The sequence below is a fragment of the Rhinolophus sinicus genome, chromosome 14 (genome assembly GCF_057876585.1).
Source record: "Rhinolophus sinicus isolate RSI-liver-muscle chromosome 14, RSI-T2T, whole genome shotgun sequence".
In the NCBI taxonomy this organism is placed as follows: domain Eukaryota; kingdom Metazoa; phylum Chordata; class Mammalia; order Chiroptera; family Rhinolophidae; genus Rhinolophus; species Rhinolophus sinicus.
In genome coordinates, this window is record NC_142514.1 from 179,392,154 (window position 1) to 179,411,481 (window position 19,328).

The following is a 19,328-nucleotide window of genomic DNA, read 5'->3' on the forward strand; positions in this document are numbered from 1 at the left end:
CCCAACCCTCCCTGCCTGGCCCCTGCCCAAGCCCCCTCCTCCACTCCCTGTCAGCTGTGATGTCTCACCCGCAGGACAGAGAAAGGAAGGGCTCTGCACAGTAAAAGCTACCTGGGACTTACAGAGCATGTGGGAGGGCAGGATGAAGTCTTGGGAGAAGGAGCAAGGAAGCATCACAGAGGAGCTGATGCCTCAAGGATGAACAGGCACTTTCCTGAGTAGGAAAGAGGCCTCCAGGCAGAGGGAAGGCAAGAGCAGAGGAGGGAGGCCAAGCTGGGGACTCCTTGAGGGCAGGGGCGGAAGGAAGTTTACCACCTACTGTTCTCCTCTCCAAGCCTTAATGTCCCACCAGTAAAAAGGGCAAAGATGCCAGTCACCACAGCTAACGTGTGGAGCACTTTACTACACACAGAGCACTGTCCTGGGCGCTCTACACCTAGGACTCACGTGATTCTCACAACAGGCCTTTGCCACTGTTTATCCCTTGGTTTTCCTCATTTGACAGATGATGGAAAGAGAAGGCAAAGAGAAGTTGAAGAGAAGGCCAAAGAGAAGTTGAAGAGCCTGAATTTCACCCACGGCAGTCTAGCTTCGGGGCCCACACTCCACCACAGCCCTGTGCCGCCTCTCAGTCAAGCCCATGCCCATGAAACACAGTGCCTAGTTGTGGGTACACACTTAATAAAAGGCCGATATTACCTCTGTCTTTCAACTAAACTCCTAAAGAATAGCACCTGTTGATGTTCAGAACTCAGAACAGCTCTGTCCTCAACAAATACCAGTGTGGGACCTACTCTCCTTCCCCAGCCAAACGCCTCGGCTGGCGCACAGGGCACTGGAGCCTCAGATCTCCCAATGGCACCAGGAACAGCACCTCCTGCCCACCTGGGCCTGCAGGGGAAGCCCAATGATTAAAGGCTCAGAACCTAGAAAGCAGACAGGCGTGCACTCTGGGTCACTACCAGCTGGGGAGTTTGGGCAGGTTACTCAATCTCTTCATACCTCAGTTTCTTCCAGAAGGCAGGGCTTTTATAAGGATGAAACGAGTTAGTGCCTGGAAGTAACGCCCAGCTTTCAGGCTGGGCTCAGTAAATGGTCATGATTTTCATCACACACTCAAACTATTCACTTCTACCTCTGCAACTCAAGCACTTTCCAATTGAACACCAAGGAGAAAGAACTTAAGATTCCTCCAGAGACGGCATCAGTCAACAGAGGGACAGAACTCCAGTGGCTGATGTAACACTGATCAATAGCATTCGGTGTCAGTCAATATGATGGCCAAGAAACAGGTTATTTAATAAAGAGCCCATTCTTGAAACTTCCTGACAGCGAAACAAAACCCAGCCATTTGGCGAAGCCTCTTCCCTCTCTGGTCCATGGCTCCGACTTGAAAAGAAAACCATCCTAAGCTACTTCACACCAAACTGCTTTTGCTTCTCCTTTGTTCCACCTGTTCAGATGACTAGGACAGGCTCTCCATCTGCAGTTGTCTGTCCTCGCGCCCACCTCACACAGAGCAAGCGAGGCTAGCAGGTTCAACCATCCCTTTGGGAAGGATCAAGACTAAGGTCAAGGCAAAGACACACTCAGGACAAATATCGAGGAGTCTGTACGGGGTCACTCAAGGTGTACGTGTCAAGTCCAAGGTGATGAGACTCCCTGTTCTCGTGTGGGGCCACCTTAGGCTGGTGTAAGGCGGGACAGCTCTAGACCCTACCCTTGTCGGGGGTGTCTGACGCTGGGAACTTCTGGGGCCAGCAGAGGCAGGCAGGTGTGCTGAGGGCAATCATGTAGCCACAGAAAAGGAGAAACCAGGTCAGAGGCTCCTCATATCTGCTCTGCACTCAGGCTGAATCCACGAAGGCCATCAGCAAATGTGCAAAAGGTGGCAACGCCAGGGCTGCACTGAGGTCTGAGCTCGTTTTCATCCTCGTGCAGAACATCGCTCTGAACCAGCCTCTCCACAGCTGCCGCCTCGTTCAAACAGTCTCAACCCTCTCCAGCCCTCACCCACGCACCCTAGTAATCACAACGTCCCTGCTTCAAGCCTTCCATAGCTCCCAGTGCTCTGGTATTACATTCAAAACCTTGTGCTCCTTGGCTTGGTAAACAGGCCCTGCATCAGCTGACCCCGAGCCACCCTTTCCAGTTAGATCTTCCTTCACTACCTGTGGGCTGCTCACCCCACCCCAACTCCGTCTGTTCTACCTGCTGCCCAGAATAAACAACAGGCTTCTAATCAGTGGGCAAATATTCCACAGCCATATAAACGGGCCTGGCCCTCACGGAGTCCCCAGCTCTGCCGTCTGCCTTTGCTCTTGCTGTCCCCTCCTCTTGGGATTTCTTTCCTATGCTTTCTCCAGCTTAAAAATGCCTGCCCATCCTTCAAATGTCAGCTCCTCTGGGAAGCGCTGCTTGCTCCTTCTCCCCCAGAATTCATCCTGCCCTCCCAGGTAAGCACCATGTAGCACTTATGACGTAGGAGTCAGCACGTTGATCCAGCAAGAATGAGAGCTCCTCAAGGGCACAACCACGTCTCCCCATGCCTGCGTCCCAGCACCTAGATCAATGCCTGGCACACGCAAGGCGCTCAGTGACTGCTAACTAGACAGAGATTTTCACTTTCGGCAAACACAGAGGAACAGGGGCCAGATTAACTCTCCTTCCTCAAACAACTGAAACGACAGTTTCAGACAATGGGTATCAGGCAGTGCATGAGGGATTGCAAGATGAGCCCCTATGACTGCCCCAACTTACTGCCTAGAGAGAATTTGCAGGCCATGGCACAGAGAGGAGGTACCCAAGTGGAGCCTGACAGTCTCCCCAAGTTGGGGAGAGGGAGCTGGGAGTCCAGGAAGCCCAGGGAGCCAGAGTTCACAGGGCTGAATACCAGAAAGGAGAGGGCTACACAAAGAGAGAACACTGGAAATTTGCAGAGGGTCCCCCTCCAGTTTTCACCTGAGTACAAACAGTACAGATCAGGATTACAGGTAACAATGCTTGGACCTCAAATTGAGCCAAAAATAATTTGTGTCCCCACTAGTCAGAGTGGGAAAACCTCAAAATTCACAGAACATCGGTAAAGCACTGAAGAGGGTATGGCCTTGTTAGTGAGAAAAATTAACTCTGGTCGAAAGGCTGTTTTGATCCCAGCTAACAAAACTTTAAGGACAAGCGTTTAAAGGATCAAACTGTTTCCAAGTAACTTAACAGTGTCCCAAAACAATGCCAAGAATAGTCATAGAAATACAAAAATATTCAGCACCTGATAGGGTAATATTCACAACATTTGACATCCAATCAAAAATTATCAGACATACAAAGAAGCAAGAAAAATGATCCATAATGAGGGAAAAAAATCAATCAGTAGAAACAGACTCAGAAATATAGATAACAGAATTAGCAAGCAAGGACATTAACATGGTTACTACAATCATATTCCATATATTCAAGAAGCTGAAGCAAAGATGGAGCACATTAAATAGAGACATCGAAAATACAAGAAAGACCCAAATCAAATCTCTAGATACGGAAACTAAAATGTCTCAGATAAAAAGTATACTAAATGGAAATAACAGCAGATTACACACTGCAGAAGAAGAGATCAGTGAACCTGAAGAAAAAGTGATAGAAACTATCCAAAACAAACCACAAAGAGAAAAAAAAAAACACTGGGGAAAACATGAATAGAGCATCAGAGAGCTGTGAAACAACTTCAAGCACCCTAATATACATATAACTGGAGTTTTCCAAGGAAGAGAGAGAAAGGAAAGTAGAGAACACATCTGAAGAACTATGGACAAAAAAAATCCAAATTTCATAAAGGCTAAAAACCCACAGATCCAAAAACCTCAATTAACCCAAAAACAAGAAACATGAAGAAATTACACCAATGCAAGGCATAGCATAATTAAGTTGTTTAAAAACAGTGATAAAAGAAAAACAGCCAGAAGAGAAAAAGACACATTATGAACAGAACAAAAATAAGAATGACAGAGGGTTACTCATATGAAACAACGTAAGCCAGAAGACACTGGAACCACTTCTTAAAATGTTGAAAGAAAAATATAACCTAGAATTCTATATCCAGGGAAAATAACTTTCAAAAACAATGGCTTTAAAAATAAGACTCCTCAGACATCTAAAACGTGAAAGAATGCGTCACCAACAGACCAGCATTACAAGAAATACTACGGAAAGTCCTCAAGTCAGAACTAAAACAAAATGAAAATCTGGATCTATATGGAGGAATGAAGAGCACCAGAAATGATAACCATGATAAACATGTAAGAAAGCAAAAATAACAACAATGTATTATAAAAAATGTAGCTATGAGGATGACATCATAGAAATGGCAGCATGAGGTGAGCCTCTTGAAACTTCCCCTGAAATTTACAACAAATTAAACAGCTATAACTCCACAAAGGACTCCCTGCGCAGTACACAGGCAAGACTGAGAGACGCGTGATTGAAATCATCTAAAGGTGGGCAAATTCGGTGAACAGGGGAGGAGGGAAGGGGGAAGTGCGGAGACGTGGGACGTGCAGGACACAGGATGCAGACCGGAGCTTGGGGCTCCCAGCGCCCTGCATTCCAGAGCTACTGCAGCCATGGGAATGGGAAGAATTTGGACTGCTAGTGCTCCCCTTATGGCCCACAGTCCCACCTGAGGGATCAGCATGTAACACAGCTGAACCCAACACTCACAGCAGAGACCTCGAGGAAAGACTGAGGGAAGAAGGGTGAGAACAGTGGTTTAAGCCCTTACTGCCGGGCAGAGGACAGAAGGCACAGGCACCGAGCCTAGCTGACCCCTCCTGACCCTCCCAGAGCTCACCTCAACCCCACCTTCCCAGTGCTAGAAGTGGAACAGTAGCGGTGTCAGATCAAAAGAACAGAATATTTGCAGTTCTGAGAACTGCAGCCAGCCCATAGCCACTTATTCACAGCCCAACTAGTTCCAGCAAAGGGGAGGGAACCTTGGGTGCAGGATTAGCTATACTGGTGGTCACAGCCATTGCTCTGAGCCACCTCTTACAACCCACCTGGCCCGTCCCCACCTATCTGGACGGATCCCTGCAGGAGTAAACAAAGCTGCTGAAACACATAGGCTCTGTACCTGGTGCAGAAAGAGCTTTGGAACTTCAGAAGCTCTCCACATCCCCTCATGGAGGTGGTGCCCTGAGACCCAGGTGACCTGCTCACAGAGGAGAAGCCCACCTTCCAGGGAGCCCCCACCCCCACTGTGTGAGAAACCGGAACAGTGTAGAGAAAACATAACACTACAGCATGAGAGAGAATAAAAGGCTGCAGTCAGAGAGAAAATAAAACATTCTATGAATTCCTACTGGGAAACAAAGAAAGACCTCCTCCTATCAACCTGTTGTAGAACCCACTCCTGTAGATGTCCAGGAAGAGAAATAATAATTCATTAATTGTCATGAATAACTGAGGTAACAAGGTAGCTCAGAAAGAAAATGAAAAGTCTCCAGAAAATGAACTTAAAGATATGGAAATATGTCACTTAAATGACAGAGAATTCAAGATTGCAGTTCTTAAAAAAACTCAACGAGATACAAGAAAACGCAGATAGGCAGTTTAATGAACTCAGAAACACAATCAAAAGAACAAAATGAACATTTTTACCAAAGAGATTGAAATTTTATAGAAGAACCAAATAGAATTTCTGGCGATTAAGAACTCAATAGAAGAAATGAAGAATGAAATAGCCAGCTTAGGTAGCAGAGTTGATCAGATGGAGGAAAGAATCAGTAACATCGAAGATAGAAACCTGGAAATGACACAGATGGAAGAAGAAAAAGACTTGAGACTTAAAAGAAATGAAAGAACTCTACAAGAACTTTCTGACTCCATCAGAAAGAGCAATATAAGAATAATGGGCATACCAGAAGGAGAAGAAAGAGAGAAGGGAACAGAGAGTATATTCAAACAAATAGTTGATGAGAACTTCCAAAACCTGTGGAAAGAACTGGATCCTCGAATCCAAGAAGCAAATAGAACACCTAGTTACCTCAATTCCAACAGGCCTTCTCCAAGGCACATTATATTGAAGCTGTCAAAAATTAACGACAAAGAAAGAATCCTCAAGGCAGCCAGGGAAAAGAAGAAGGTAACCTACAAAGGAAAGCCCATTAGATTATCTTCAGGTTTTTCAGCAGAAACTCTACAAGCCAGGAGGGAGTGGAACCAAATATTCAAAGTATTAAAAGAGAGAAATTATGAGCCAAGAATAATATATCCAGCAAAGATATCCTTTAGATATGAAGGAGGAATAAAGACCTTTCCAGACCACAGAAGCTGAGGGAATTTTCTAACACACGACCTGAACTAGAAGAAATGCTGAAGGAGGCTATTCAACCTAAAACAAAAAAAGCAAAAGAATACAAAACCATGAGTAGTATTTCCAACAGACAGAAGCAGGAAATGACAACCCCTACACCAAATAGGACACTATACACTTAAACATACCATACAGGGTAAAGAAGGAAAAAAACACTTAAAATAACAGAGAGAGAGAGAGAGAGAGAGAGAGAGAGAGAGAGAGAGAGAGGAAAAAGACAACTTGCTACTGCAGCACAGATATCAACTCACAGCATAAATAGGGATAATTTGTGACAACAAAAACATAAAAGGGGAGAGAGTAAAGATCTGAGTCAGCACAAGGGAATGGAGAAAGTAAGCATGCTGAAGAAAACGGAATACTCTAAATATGAAACTTTCTTTTACATGAACTTAATTGTAACCACTCAAAAAAAATCCAGAATTGCAATATATAACATAAAAAAAGAAGAAACAGAGGGAAAAATCATAGAATACCACCACACTGAAATAATAGACAGCAACAAAAAGGCAAAAAACAATGGAGACACTGTTCTACCAGAAAACTAGAGACAGAATGATAGGAAATCCTCATATATCAATAATCACCCTAAATGTAAATAGACAGAACTCACCAATAAAAAGGCACAGAGTAGATTCTGATGAACAGCCAGGTTTGAGAACCATAGAGAAAAAGGATCAATGGGCCATAGTGCAAGAAATTCAGTTGAGGACCAACCAAATTCTAAGGCTTTGAATGTTAACAGTCAATTTTGTACTTTATACAACAGCACGTATCAAATTTAGGTAATATATGGATAATTTTAAAGGCAAAAATGTCTCTGGGGACCCTATGAGAAAACTGCAGTTAGTCAGTGGAGAGTCACAGAAAGTTTTGGGGGAGTGACAGTGCCCTGAGGTATGCATCTCAGATACTGATCTACTTACTTACAGTCTCTGGAATGGAAGGGAAAAGGGAGATGAGTTGATAAACTAAGATCCCACAGTGGTGGTTCAGGAGTAATAGGGATCACAGCCAAATTCGGGGCTCTAGAGCAAGTGTTTTCTCAGGCAGAGGAAGAAACGGTAGCAGAAGCATTTGTTATATAGGAGGTTAAAAAAGACCCCTAAAAAGTCTGGCTGCTTAGGAGGTTAAGACTGCTGCTTTTCTTTTCTCTGTCACCTTTGGCTCTTAAAACAAGCAACCCTTGGGACACTTTTTAACTGATTTGTTTCGGAAGCCCAAATTTATATTCCTGTCCTTAAAAAGCGATTCTTATATAAATTTTCTCTGGTCAGCTTCTTAATTTACAGCAGTGTTTTTTAAAGCATACTCTGCAGGCCCTTAGGGTTCCCGGAGACCCTTTCGGAGAGTTCTGCAAAGTAAAACTGTTTTCATAATAATACTATGGAAACTTTACCTGCCCTTTCCACTGTGTTGACATTTACACTGAGGGTGGAAACCAGTGGTAGGTGAAAGTGTTGGCCAGGCCGTGGTCCTGCACTGCACTAGCAGCTCTTGTATCTGTACTGCCACACACTTGCCGAACAAAGAAAATCCACTTTCACTTAGGAATGTCCTTGATGGAGCAGTTACAATGATTACTTTTATTAAAGCTTGATCTTTGAGAAAAAAAAAAAAAAAAAAAGGCACAGAGTAGCAGATTGGATCAAAGAACTAAACCCAACCATATGCAGCCTCCCAGAGACACATCTCAGCTACAAGGACAAATATAGACTCAAAGTGAAAGGGTGGAAATTCACACTCCAAGCAAATGGTATTCAGAGAAAATCAGGTGTAGCCATACTGATATCAGATGAAACACTTCAGGATAAAAAAGCTAACAAGAGACAAAGATGGACATTTCATAATGATAAAGGGGACTATACGACAAGAAGACATAACAATCATCAATATTTATGCTCCCAATCAGGGAGCACGGAAATATACCAAGCAACTACTAACAGAACTAAAGGGAGAAATTGACCAAAACACAATTATAGCAGGGAACCTAAATACATCATTGACAGCTATGGATAGATCATCCAATCAGAAAATAAATAAATATCAGTCCTAAATGACACATTAGATGAAATGGACATAAAGGACATTTATGGAGCACTTCATCCTAGAACATCAGACTATACATTTTTTTCTAGTGTACGTGGAATATTCTCAAGGCTAGACCACATATACATTGGGACATAAAACTAGCCTCAGCAAATTTAAGAAGATTGAAATCCTACCAAGCATATTCTCTGATCACAAGGCTTTGAAATTAGATATCAACTGCAAAAAGAAAGCAGGAAAAAACCACATATATGTGGAGATTAAACAACATACTTTTGAAGAACGACCAGGTCAAAGAAGAAGTAAGAGGAGAAATCAAAAGATACATAGAAACAAATGAGAATGAAAATACATCCTACCAAAATTTTGGGGATGCAGCGAAAGCAGTTTTAAAAGGGAAATTTGTACCATTACAGCCCTATCTCAAGAAAGAAGAAAAATCCCAAATAAATATCCTCACATTATACCTTAAACAACTAGAAAAAGAATAAATGAAACCCAAAGTCAGCAGAAGGAAGGAAATAATAAAAATCAGAGCAGAACTCAATGAAAGAGAGACCAAAGAGACAATAGAAAAAAATTAATGCAACAAAGAGCTGGTTCTTTGAAAAGATTAATAAAATTGACAAACCCTTGGCTAGATCCACTAAGATAAAAAGAGAAAAGACACAAATAAACAAAATCAGAAATGAGAGAGGGGAAGTTACCATAGATGCCACAGAAATAAAGGATCATCCAAAAATACTATGAAGGACTGTATGCCATCAAATTCAATACTTGTCCATTTCTTCAATTTTCGACAAAGAAGCCGAAAACATACAATGGAGAAAAGACAGCCTCTTCAATAAATGGTGCTGGGAGAATTGGAAAGCCACATGCAAAAGAATGAAACTAGACTGCTATCTGTCACCATGTACCAAAATTAACTCAAAATGGATCAAAGAACTAAACGTTAAGACTTGAAACAATAAACTGCATAGAAGAAAATATAGGTACTAAACTTACGAACCTTGGGTTCAAAGATGATTTTATGAATTTGACTTCAAAGGCAAGGGAAGTAAAAGCTGAAATAAATGAATGGGACTATATCAAACTAAAAAGCTTCTGTACAGCAAAAGAAACCATTGACAAAATAAAGAGGCAGCCAACCGAACGCAATAAGATTTTTTCAAACAGTGCCCCCGATAAGGGGCTAATATCCAAAATATATGAGGAACTCATACAACTCAACAAAAAAAAAAATAAACAATCCGATTAAAAAATGGGCAGAGGACCTGAATGGACATTTCTCCAAAAGGACACACAAATGACCAATAGATATAAGAAAAAATGCTCAACATCACTAATCATCTGAGAAATGCAAATAAAAGCCACAATGAGATACCAGTTAGAATGGCTATCATCAACAAAAGAAATAATAACAAGTGTTGGAGAGGCTGTGGAGAAAAAGGAACCCTCATACTCTGTTGGTGGGAATGCAGACTGGTGCAGCCGTTATGGAAGGCAGTGTGGAGGTTCCTCAAAAAATTAAGAATAGAATTACCATATGACCCAGCAATCCCTCTCCTGGGTATCTACCCAAAACAATCTGAAAACATTTATCTATAAAGACGTATGTGCTCCGATGTTCACTGCAGCTTTATTTACGGTGGTCAAGACATGGAAACAACAAAAGTGCCCTTCAAGAGATGACTGGATAAAGAAGATGTGGTATATATATCTACAATGGAATACTATTCTGCCATAAGAAAAGATGAAATAGTGCCATTTGCGACAACATGGATGGATCTTGAGATTACTATGCTAAGCGAAATAAGTCAGACAGAAAAAGTCGAGAACCATCCATTTGATTTCATTGATACGTGGTATGTAAAACTGAAAACAACAAAAGAACAAGACAAACAAATGAAGAAACAAAAACTCAGACACAGACAACAGTTTAGTGATTACCAGAGGGTAAAGGGGAGGCAGGTGGTAGATAGGGGTAAAAGGGATCAAATATATGGTGATGAAAAGAGAACTGACTCTGGGTGGTGAACACACAATGTGATATATAGATGATATATTACAGAATTGTACACCTGAAACCTATGTAACTTTACTAATAATTGTCACCCCAATAAACTTTAAAAAAAAAGATGAAAAATGGCAAAAAGAAAAATGTACAATGAAATGTGTGACAACAACAGTATAAAGGCCAGAAAGGAGGAAAAGAGAGTATACTATTGTAAGGTTCTTGTACTATATGTGAAGGTTCTTGTACTTGATGATAGACTGTGACAAGTTAAAGACGCATACTATGAGTCTTAAAGCACCACACGCATACAAAAGAGTTATAACTAATAAACCAACAAAGGAAACAAAATGGAATCATAAAAATTAGTCCCAAAGAGGTCAAGAAAAAAAGGGAAATGGGAAGAAAGAACAAGGAACAGACTGAGAAAAAAATACAGCAAGATGATAAGAGTTAAACCCAAATATACTAATATGATATTAAATGTAAATGGTCTAAACATCCCAATTAAAAGGCAGAGACTGTAAAATTGGATTTTTACAAATGCAAAACCCATCTACATGCTGCCTACTTTGAATATAAAGACACAAATAGTTTAAAAGTAAAAGGATGTAAAGGAATACATCATGCTAACACTAATTTTTTTAAATCCGTATCCATTGTTTTAATTGTGGTAAAATATATATAAAATTTACCATTTTAACCATTTTTAAGTGTACAGTTTTGTGACATTAGGTACATTCACACTGTTGTACGACCATCACCACCACCCACCTCCAGAACTTTTTCATTATCCCAAAATGAAAACTCTGTACCCATTAAACATTAACTCTCCATTCCTCCTTTCCCCCAGTCCCTGAAACCATCATTCTTCTTTCTGTCTCTATGAATTTAACTATTCTAGGAGCACTATATAAGAGGAATCACCCAGTATTTCTCCTTTTGTGACTGGCTTTACTTAGCATTATTTCTTCAAGTTTCATCCATGCTGTAGCATGTGTCAAAATTTTCTTTCTTTTTAAAGTTGAATTATATTCTATTGTGTGCATATACCACATTCTGTTTACCCATTCTTCTGTCAGTAGACAGCTGGGTTGCTTCCCCCTCTTGGCTATTGTGAATAATGCTGCCATGAACATGGGTGTGCAAATATGTTTGAGTCTCTGCTTACATTTCTTTAAGACATATACCCAGAAATGGAATTACTGGATCACGTGGCAATTCTACATTTAATATTTTGAGGAATTGCCATACTGTTTTCCCCAGCAGGTGCGTATTTTACATTCCCGCCAGCCACAAATAAGTGTTCCAATTTCCCCACCGCCTAGCCAACACTTCTGATTTTTTTGATAATAGCCATCCGAAATGGTGTAAAGTGGTATCTCGTTGTCATTTTTATTTGCATTTCCCTAATGACTACTGATGTTGTGCATCTTCATGTGCTTATTGGTCATTTGTGTACCTTCCTTGGAGAAATGTCTATTCAAGTCCTTTGCCCATTTTAATCAGGGTTTTTTTGGTTGTTGTTGAACTGTAGGAGTTCTTTATATATTCTGGATATCAATCCATTAACACTAACTTTTTAAAAACCGGCATATTAATAGAGACAAAGTAGATTTCAGGGCAAAGAACATTACCAGGGATTAAAAGAGTCATTTCATGATAAGGGAGATCAATTCATCAAAGGGACGTAACACTCCAAAATGTTTATGTACTTAATAACAGAGATGCAAACCATGAAGCAAAAACTGATGAAACTACAAAGAGAAAAGGACAAATCCACAATTACAATTGTTAGTTTCAATGCCCCTCTTTCAATAACTGATAGAACAAGTATATAGAAAAGCAATTAAGGACATAGAAGACTTGGAACAGAACCAGAACTACCAACCAACTTAACTTAATAGACATTTATACGCAAAACACTCCACTTAATGACAGCAAAAAATACATTGTTCACAAGTGTTCACAGAACATTTACCAAAGTAGACCACAGTCTGGGCCATAAAACAATCACAGTAAATCAAATCACTTCAAATCATACAAAGTATATCCTCCATTTACAAAGAAATTAAATTAAAAATCAATGTTTACTGGACAGAAAGAGAATAAAGTAATAACTATAATGTTGACTTTGACTTTTTTACTACTTGTAATCCTGCAGAGGGAGCAGTTAAATTAGCAGTGGGACAAAAAGTACTCATATGTCTTCAGTGCTACGCATACCTGATGGGTTGCCTGTTTACCCACAAGGTTGAGTATCTCCTCTCTTCTCTCCTCTCCAGCCCATCCTAAGCCCCAGGGGCACCACTTGTCAGCCCCAGCCAATTCAGGACAAACCTGTTTGATACTTGCTCAAGTCTTGCACATAAACTTGTGAAAAGGGAAAACCTATGAGTGGTGAAAGGGAAAATAATGCAGTGGAAGAAGCACCTGCTAAGCAAACATGCCTTTAAAGTTCCCCAAACCTCAGACTGTTGCCATTACAGAGCTTTCTCTGACAGGGGGCAACCATGCTGGAACAAATCCGAACCTTCTAAAAACTCCAGATCCTGAGCAGAAACTAACAGAATTTCCAAACAACAGAGATCTAATCAAATTAAAACCAGGTCTTCCATGACCTGATTATGTCAGTCTGGAAAAACCCTACTAGTACTGGCCAACAGCATCTGGAGATGATTCATGAGGCACAACTAGTTATTCCAATGCCCTTTAAATGGTAGATTAGGTCAGAATAGCCAATTTCACATCAATAAGCAAAAGGAAAACAAGATTCCTTAGAAATAATCTCACTTCCAAGCTCAGCAAATCTACAAACTCCTTTAGGCAGTGCTTCCCAAACTTGTCTTACAAGAAGAATCACCCAGTGCACATATTAAAAATACAGAGTCCTGGGACCCCGCCAGACAGTCTAAGCGAAATTCTCCAGAGGTGGATTTTTAACAAGCACCACAGATGATTTTTAGGTCCAGGAAGTACACATTAGCTTTGAGATGAGACTAACAGGTTAAAAATCCCAACTCAGCCACTTACTGGCTGTGTGATCCTAGCCAAATTTTCTACCATGTCCACGACTCTGTTTTCCTCTGTAAAATGAGATCACGATCTACTTTAAAATGTTCTGAGTTCAGTATGTTCACAAAGCCCCTCGAACAGTGTGAAGAGCACATGGCAGCCAAGCAAGAAATCAGAGCTGTTGCTATCTAAACAACAGCCACCAGAAACTGCCCCAATGAAGTATACAATGCAAATTTCCTATCTAATGGAAATTACAAAGGCACCAAACCAGGAAATATAGCAAAAAAGGCTTTTCTGGGCGCTGTGGCTGCCAAGAATGACTCTCACTGCAGGGTCCAGTATTCTGCCCAAGTCCTCACTCCCATCCAGAACTAGAGTTCAGGCCTGTGCAGGGTTGCAGCTTTGGACAACAGCCAAAGAAAGGCACTCCTTCCCAAATCCCTCTGTCACCATCACCTCCAGTGCCAGAGCTGACAGTCACAGACTGAGAGTCAGGTGGCAGCATCTTGCAGACACCAGTAGGAAACGGGACTCCTGAAGAAGAGGCAGGGAACCAATGAAGGGAGTGGAAAAGGGCTGAGTCAGCAACAGAATTACTGGGATACTGCTGAAGCAAAGGGAAGTGACTCTGTGACGTTTGCAGAGCTGAAGGTGGGCATTACTGGCTGTGGGGAGGAAAAAAGGAGGAACCAGGCACCTACTGAAGATATAGACAGTTCTGGCTTCTGATGGTTCAAAGTCACACTTTTCTGACTTTATGACGGTGCAAAAGCGATATGCATACAAATTACATGAGATATTCAATACTATTCTAAAATAGGCTTTGTATTAAATGATTTTGTCCAACTGTAGGCTAATGTAAGTGTTCTGAGCACGTTTTAGGGAGGCTAAGCTATGATGTTCAATATGGTTAGGTGTATTAAATTTTCGATTTATGATATTTTCAATTTACCATGGGTTTATCTAGACATAACCCCATTGTAAGTTGAGGAGCATTTGTGTGTGTGTATATATATATATATATATATATATATATATATATATATATATATATACTGTGTATACATATACACACACACACACACACCATTGCCCTTTGCACTCTGGAGGAACCAGGTACATACTGGACATGGATACACACTGAAGGGTGTGGACAGAAAAGGGGCCAGAGGTTAAACTTGACAAGCTAAGGAGCCTGAAAATAACAACGTAAGATGGCATAAACATAAAATTCTTAAGGTGGACCATGGCGGGAAGTCACATCTAGCCTGTGGCTTCCTTGACAAAGGTCAATCTTTACCTTAAGTCAGCCTGTCTACTGTCTTTTTGCATCTAGGATAACATGCCCTTGGAATGTCAGTAATCCTTTTTTCCGGACCAGAGTAGGAAACTACAGAACCTCTTGTTATTTTTTTTGTCCCGATTACCATCTCTATGTGGTGTAAGAAGTGAACTATTAACTCTCCTGTACCCACCTATGTGAAAGAAGTACCTGTCTTTCCAATTTTCTTTTATCCAATCCCAGAGATTTCCTGCTTTGCTTTTTCCCACCCCCTTAATCTACCACCAATGGATTTCATGTAACCGTCCTCCTTTAATTCTATATATAAAATAGACTGCAAACCACCATTTTGCACAGCATTTTCTCAATCCACTGAGATTTTGCTTCCCAGCAACTGTCATCAGTTTGGCTCAAATAAACTCTTACAACCCTTCTCTTAGGCTGGATGTTTTTTCGACCAGGGGACCAAAGTTTTTGCCTTTTGGGATATCAATTTTAAACTGGTTAAGAAACAAAAGACTCAGAATGACCCTCTGACCTTCCCTCCTTTCTGCCTAAGAGATTCAGATGGAAAAACCTGCTTTAGGACAGGAACCTTAACATAATCACCTTAGCATCAGACAGGAAGACTCCAAGCATGAGCTTGTTGACTAAATCCCTCCCCCAAATTGTTTTCTGGGTTGCCTAGAAAAAATTTACCTGCCAAGTGTGTTCTATTATTCCTCACTTACCTGCAAATTGCCCATTCTCACTTTTAAAATCTAAGATCCCATTCCCCAACTTCTCCTTTGTCCAAAATAATATATATATAATTATATATACGATACATATATCCAATTTTACCTCATACCATATATATTATATCCAATTACACCTCACATATATCATATATATCGTATATACGTACACGAGGTGTGATCACAAACTACAGTGAATGTTTAAATTTAAAAAATTATTACAGAAGACACATTGCCATTAATCCCCCTCAAAATACTCCCCCTGGTTTCAAACATACTTATCCCATCAATCTTGCCACTTTCTAAAGCAGTAACGTAAGTCCTCTTTCGTGAGTGTCTTTAGTTCTGCTGTCATGGCTGCCTTGATGTCATGAATCCATTCAAAACATTTACCTTTCATGGTCATTTTGACTTTGGGGAAGAGTCAGAGGTCACACGGTGCCAGATCCAATGAATAAGGAGGATGAGGACACACCGTAATGTTTTTTATTTGACAGAAATTGCCGTACCAGAAGCGATGTGTGACAGGGACTGTTGTCATGATGAAGGTAAAAACTGTTTGCCCATTTTATGTTCATGTGTTGTTCGTGATCCATGATTTACGGCATACTTGAAAACATACCTTCTCTCAACCGTAGCTCACACCCAACTAACTACACCAGAACAAGATGAAACTTGTCACACACTGTTACTAAGGTTTGATGTGCTGCCTCCAGTATTGAAGATCCCCGTCTTTCTGTTGGATGGCACTCGGCAGCAGCATTCACATTTTTTTCTCCCCTCTGGAGATATACAGAGGGTGCCCCCAAAAATGTATCACATTTTAAGAAAGGAAAACACTGTATTAAAATTGTAATAATATATACTGATAACAAAAGATGTATTCAAGTCATGTGTATATATTTTTTTGGCACCCCCACTAGATCTCAAATTTTACCTCACTGTCTTTGGAGTTTTCATGGCTTATGTGAATCCCCTGTGTGCACATACAAAATTTGACTTTCTCCTGTTAATCTATCTCTGTTAATTTGATTATTAGCCCAGCTATAACTTAGGTGAGGGGAAAAGTACTATTTTTTTAGCTTCGCCCCCTCCCCCCCTACACACACACACACACATACACACCCCAATGCCCTTTGTACCCAGCAGGTCTAGGGATAGGGACTGGTCAGTGATGCTGGGCGGTCCAAGTCTGGGTCCAGAAGAAAGGATAAGAACAGAGCCAACGCCGACAGCCTCATCCTCTCACTGCCCTGGGGAAAGGGCACAGACCAGGGGAGTCAAACACCAGTTCCCCCGACCCCACTCTGCCAACGGCCTCCCTTGTGTCCTCTGGCAAGTGAGACCCCACTCTTAGGCCTGTTTCCCCACCTGTACAATGGGCAAAGTGGCTCTAACGTCACTCGAGCTGTGAGCAGCAAAATGCTCAAATATGAGATGGAAAATGAAGGGTGGCGGTAAGGCGTGGGGAGGCGCGACCCGCGGAGGTAGCCCCGGCAGCGCCTCGCGCCCTCCCCTCACTCACTCCCTCCCACTGCGAAGGGCAGGGGCGCCGGCCCTCGGCGGCAGTCACGCGCCCCTCGCGCCCAATCACCGGCGTCTACCAGAGTGAGGCAAGCAGGAGGGGGCGCGCCGGCGGCCATTGCAGCACCACCCCCATCCTCGTCCTCGCCCCTCCCCGGGCCCCGCTCACCTGCCGGGGCCACCACCGCTGCCGCCGCCACAGCCGCCGCGGGTTAAACCACAGCCCACACTGACACTTCCGGGGGCCGTGAGGCCCGCCCCCGCCTGCCGGATGTGACACCCCTTCTAACGTCCGGGTCTGGAAACGCGGCTCACGCTACTCCTCCTGCTATCACGTTGGCCGCCCTGTGGGCCTCTGAGTTACGACACCGGCCCTCCACCAGATGCACTCGCGGCACCCGGGACCTTCCCCATGGGCAGGCCCAAAAGACCCCGCCCGCGAAGCGGACTCCCGGCCCCGCCCCCCGCGGGCCTCCGGCCCCGCCCCCAGGAGGGCACCGCCCTTGAGGCCAGACCTGGACGCCTTGGGCGAGTGCGCCTGCGCAAAGCCTCCCCCGGCTTCTTGGGTGGGCGAGGGGGCTGCTGTTAGGCAGGGCTCGGCTAAGGGGCGGTTCCTCAAAGCCGCCAAAGAAAGAGCCCGAAAGGAAACTAATGGAATCCCAACACGTAGATGAGCCGAGCTCAGACTGCGGCATCCCCACGCCAACCAAATGCTCTCTTCTGTGACACCGTTTGGCCCCATGAATGGAGTGGCAGCAGACCAACCTGTCCCCTGGCAAAGAGCAGTGTCTATCGGTCTGGAACTGACTGGCAGGCTCCAGAAAACAACTCTGAGTAGTTTCCCCAAAAGTAACCTGTTTCCCAAGGCCCTGTATTACATACACGTTTAGTCCATTCTGTGTGGGTAGTGCTTTAAAAATTACAGACGTCCTTATGTGTGGTGTCTTCCCCAGGCGCTGGTATTGGACGACCAGGCCTAGAGGTGAATCTCATCCCGTTTTGCCTCTTAGCAATGTCCATAATTGCAGCTTTGTAAAAATAGGTACCCCAGGAGGAGAGTTTCTTAGACCAAGGAAACCATGACACCTCAAATTCAAAACCTTCTTAGGTGCTGAATTAAGACCATCATTGCTAGTGACAGAAACCCAACGCAAACCAGCTTCCGCAAAAGGGGAATTATTGGATCACATAAACATAAAGCCCAGGGCTGTAGTCAGTATTTTTCTTTGGAAGGATGGGCAGTGGCCTCCATCCTCGTTTGACTCTGTTCTTTCTCTTTTGTGTTATCACCCTTTCCATTCAGCAGATAGTCGCAAGATATCTATTTCAAATACTAAAGAGAATGTATCTGATTGGCTAAGATAATCACCATTGCCCCTATTGGACAGAGCTTTCCCTTTCTTTCCACCTCATAGGTTATCAGGTAGCCTCTGGATTAATGATCCTTGGGTCAGGTGATAACCCTTCACCAATCAGTGGTCACCCCTTAGGGCGCAGTAGAGCTCAGTAAAGAAGGCAATCTCAGCTACTGATCTTTCTGAGACCCCAGTGACTCATTTGAGGGATGCCAGGGCTGGTTTTGCAAACATTTCACATTGAACATAATGTCGGCATGTCTTGCATTAACAGCAGCCACCAGCAAGCTGGATTGAAACTGCTTCTGTGGGGTAGGGAGGACCAAAGCAGAAGACCTTAACTTTTTGTCCTAAGCCCTTTTGTGCTATATAATTTTTCATCCTGTACATATATTAATTGGGGGGAGGGATTAGAAAACATTATTGATAGGTTAGCTTGAGTTTATATTCAACAAGCCTTTCACTCACAAGTAATTTGTTGACATATGGAATGTGGACGTGATAGCTGGAGCTAGAGTAGTGTCGTGGGCGGAGGCCTGCTCACCGCGCCATTTTTCAGGCGGGGCGGCCTGCGGGGTCTCTGCTCCCGCTCCCCACACAAGAACGCAGGATATGGTGAGGCCAGAAAGGAACACCCACAGGGCCATAGGTAGGGGAGTCATACCACTATGGTCTCACTGGAGGCTGGGCCCACCGGACGCGCGACCTGCCGTCTGCCTTTCCTCCAGCCGACCGACGACTCTCCTCCACTCTCCTCGACTCTGTTCCTTTCCTCTCTTCCGCTCTCTTCGGCTCTCCTCTTCCACTCTCCTCGGCTCTGCTCGGCTCTTCGGCAATCCTCGGCAGTCCTCGGCTCTCCTCCGTAGCTGCAGCAGTTATACCAGCAGCCAATCGGCTAACCGGCCACAGCCTACGGCCAATCAGCCACAGCCGAGCCAGCACCTTTCCACATGAGGCCGAGAGCCTGTAAACTACTCTCTGGGGC

At 43.1% G+C, this 19,328-nt stretch overlaps 1 protein-coding gene across 1 annotated transcript in view; it reads right to left on the reverse strand.

The window, feature by feature from the left end:
* The window catches only part of VPS37C (VPS37C subunit of ESCRT-I), a 35,485-nt gene extending 18,110 nt beyond the window's left edge, over positions 1-17,375 (reverse strand). The window contains exon 1 of the mRNA XM_074336457.2: positions 17,158-17,375. The gene's annotated coding sequence lies outside the window, so the exon portion shown is untranslated. The remainder of the gene's footprint in view (positions 1-17,157) is intronic.
* Positions 17,376-19,328: the final 1,953 nt, after the last annotated feature.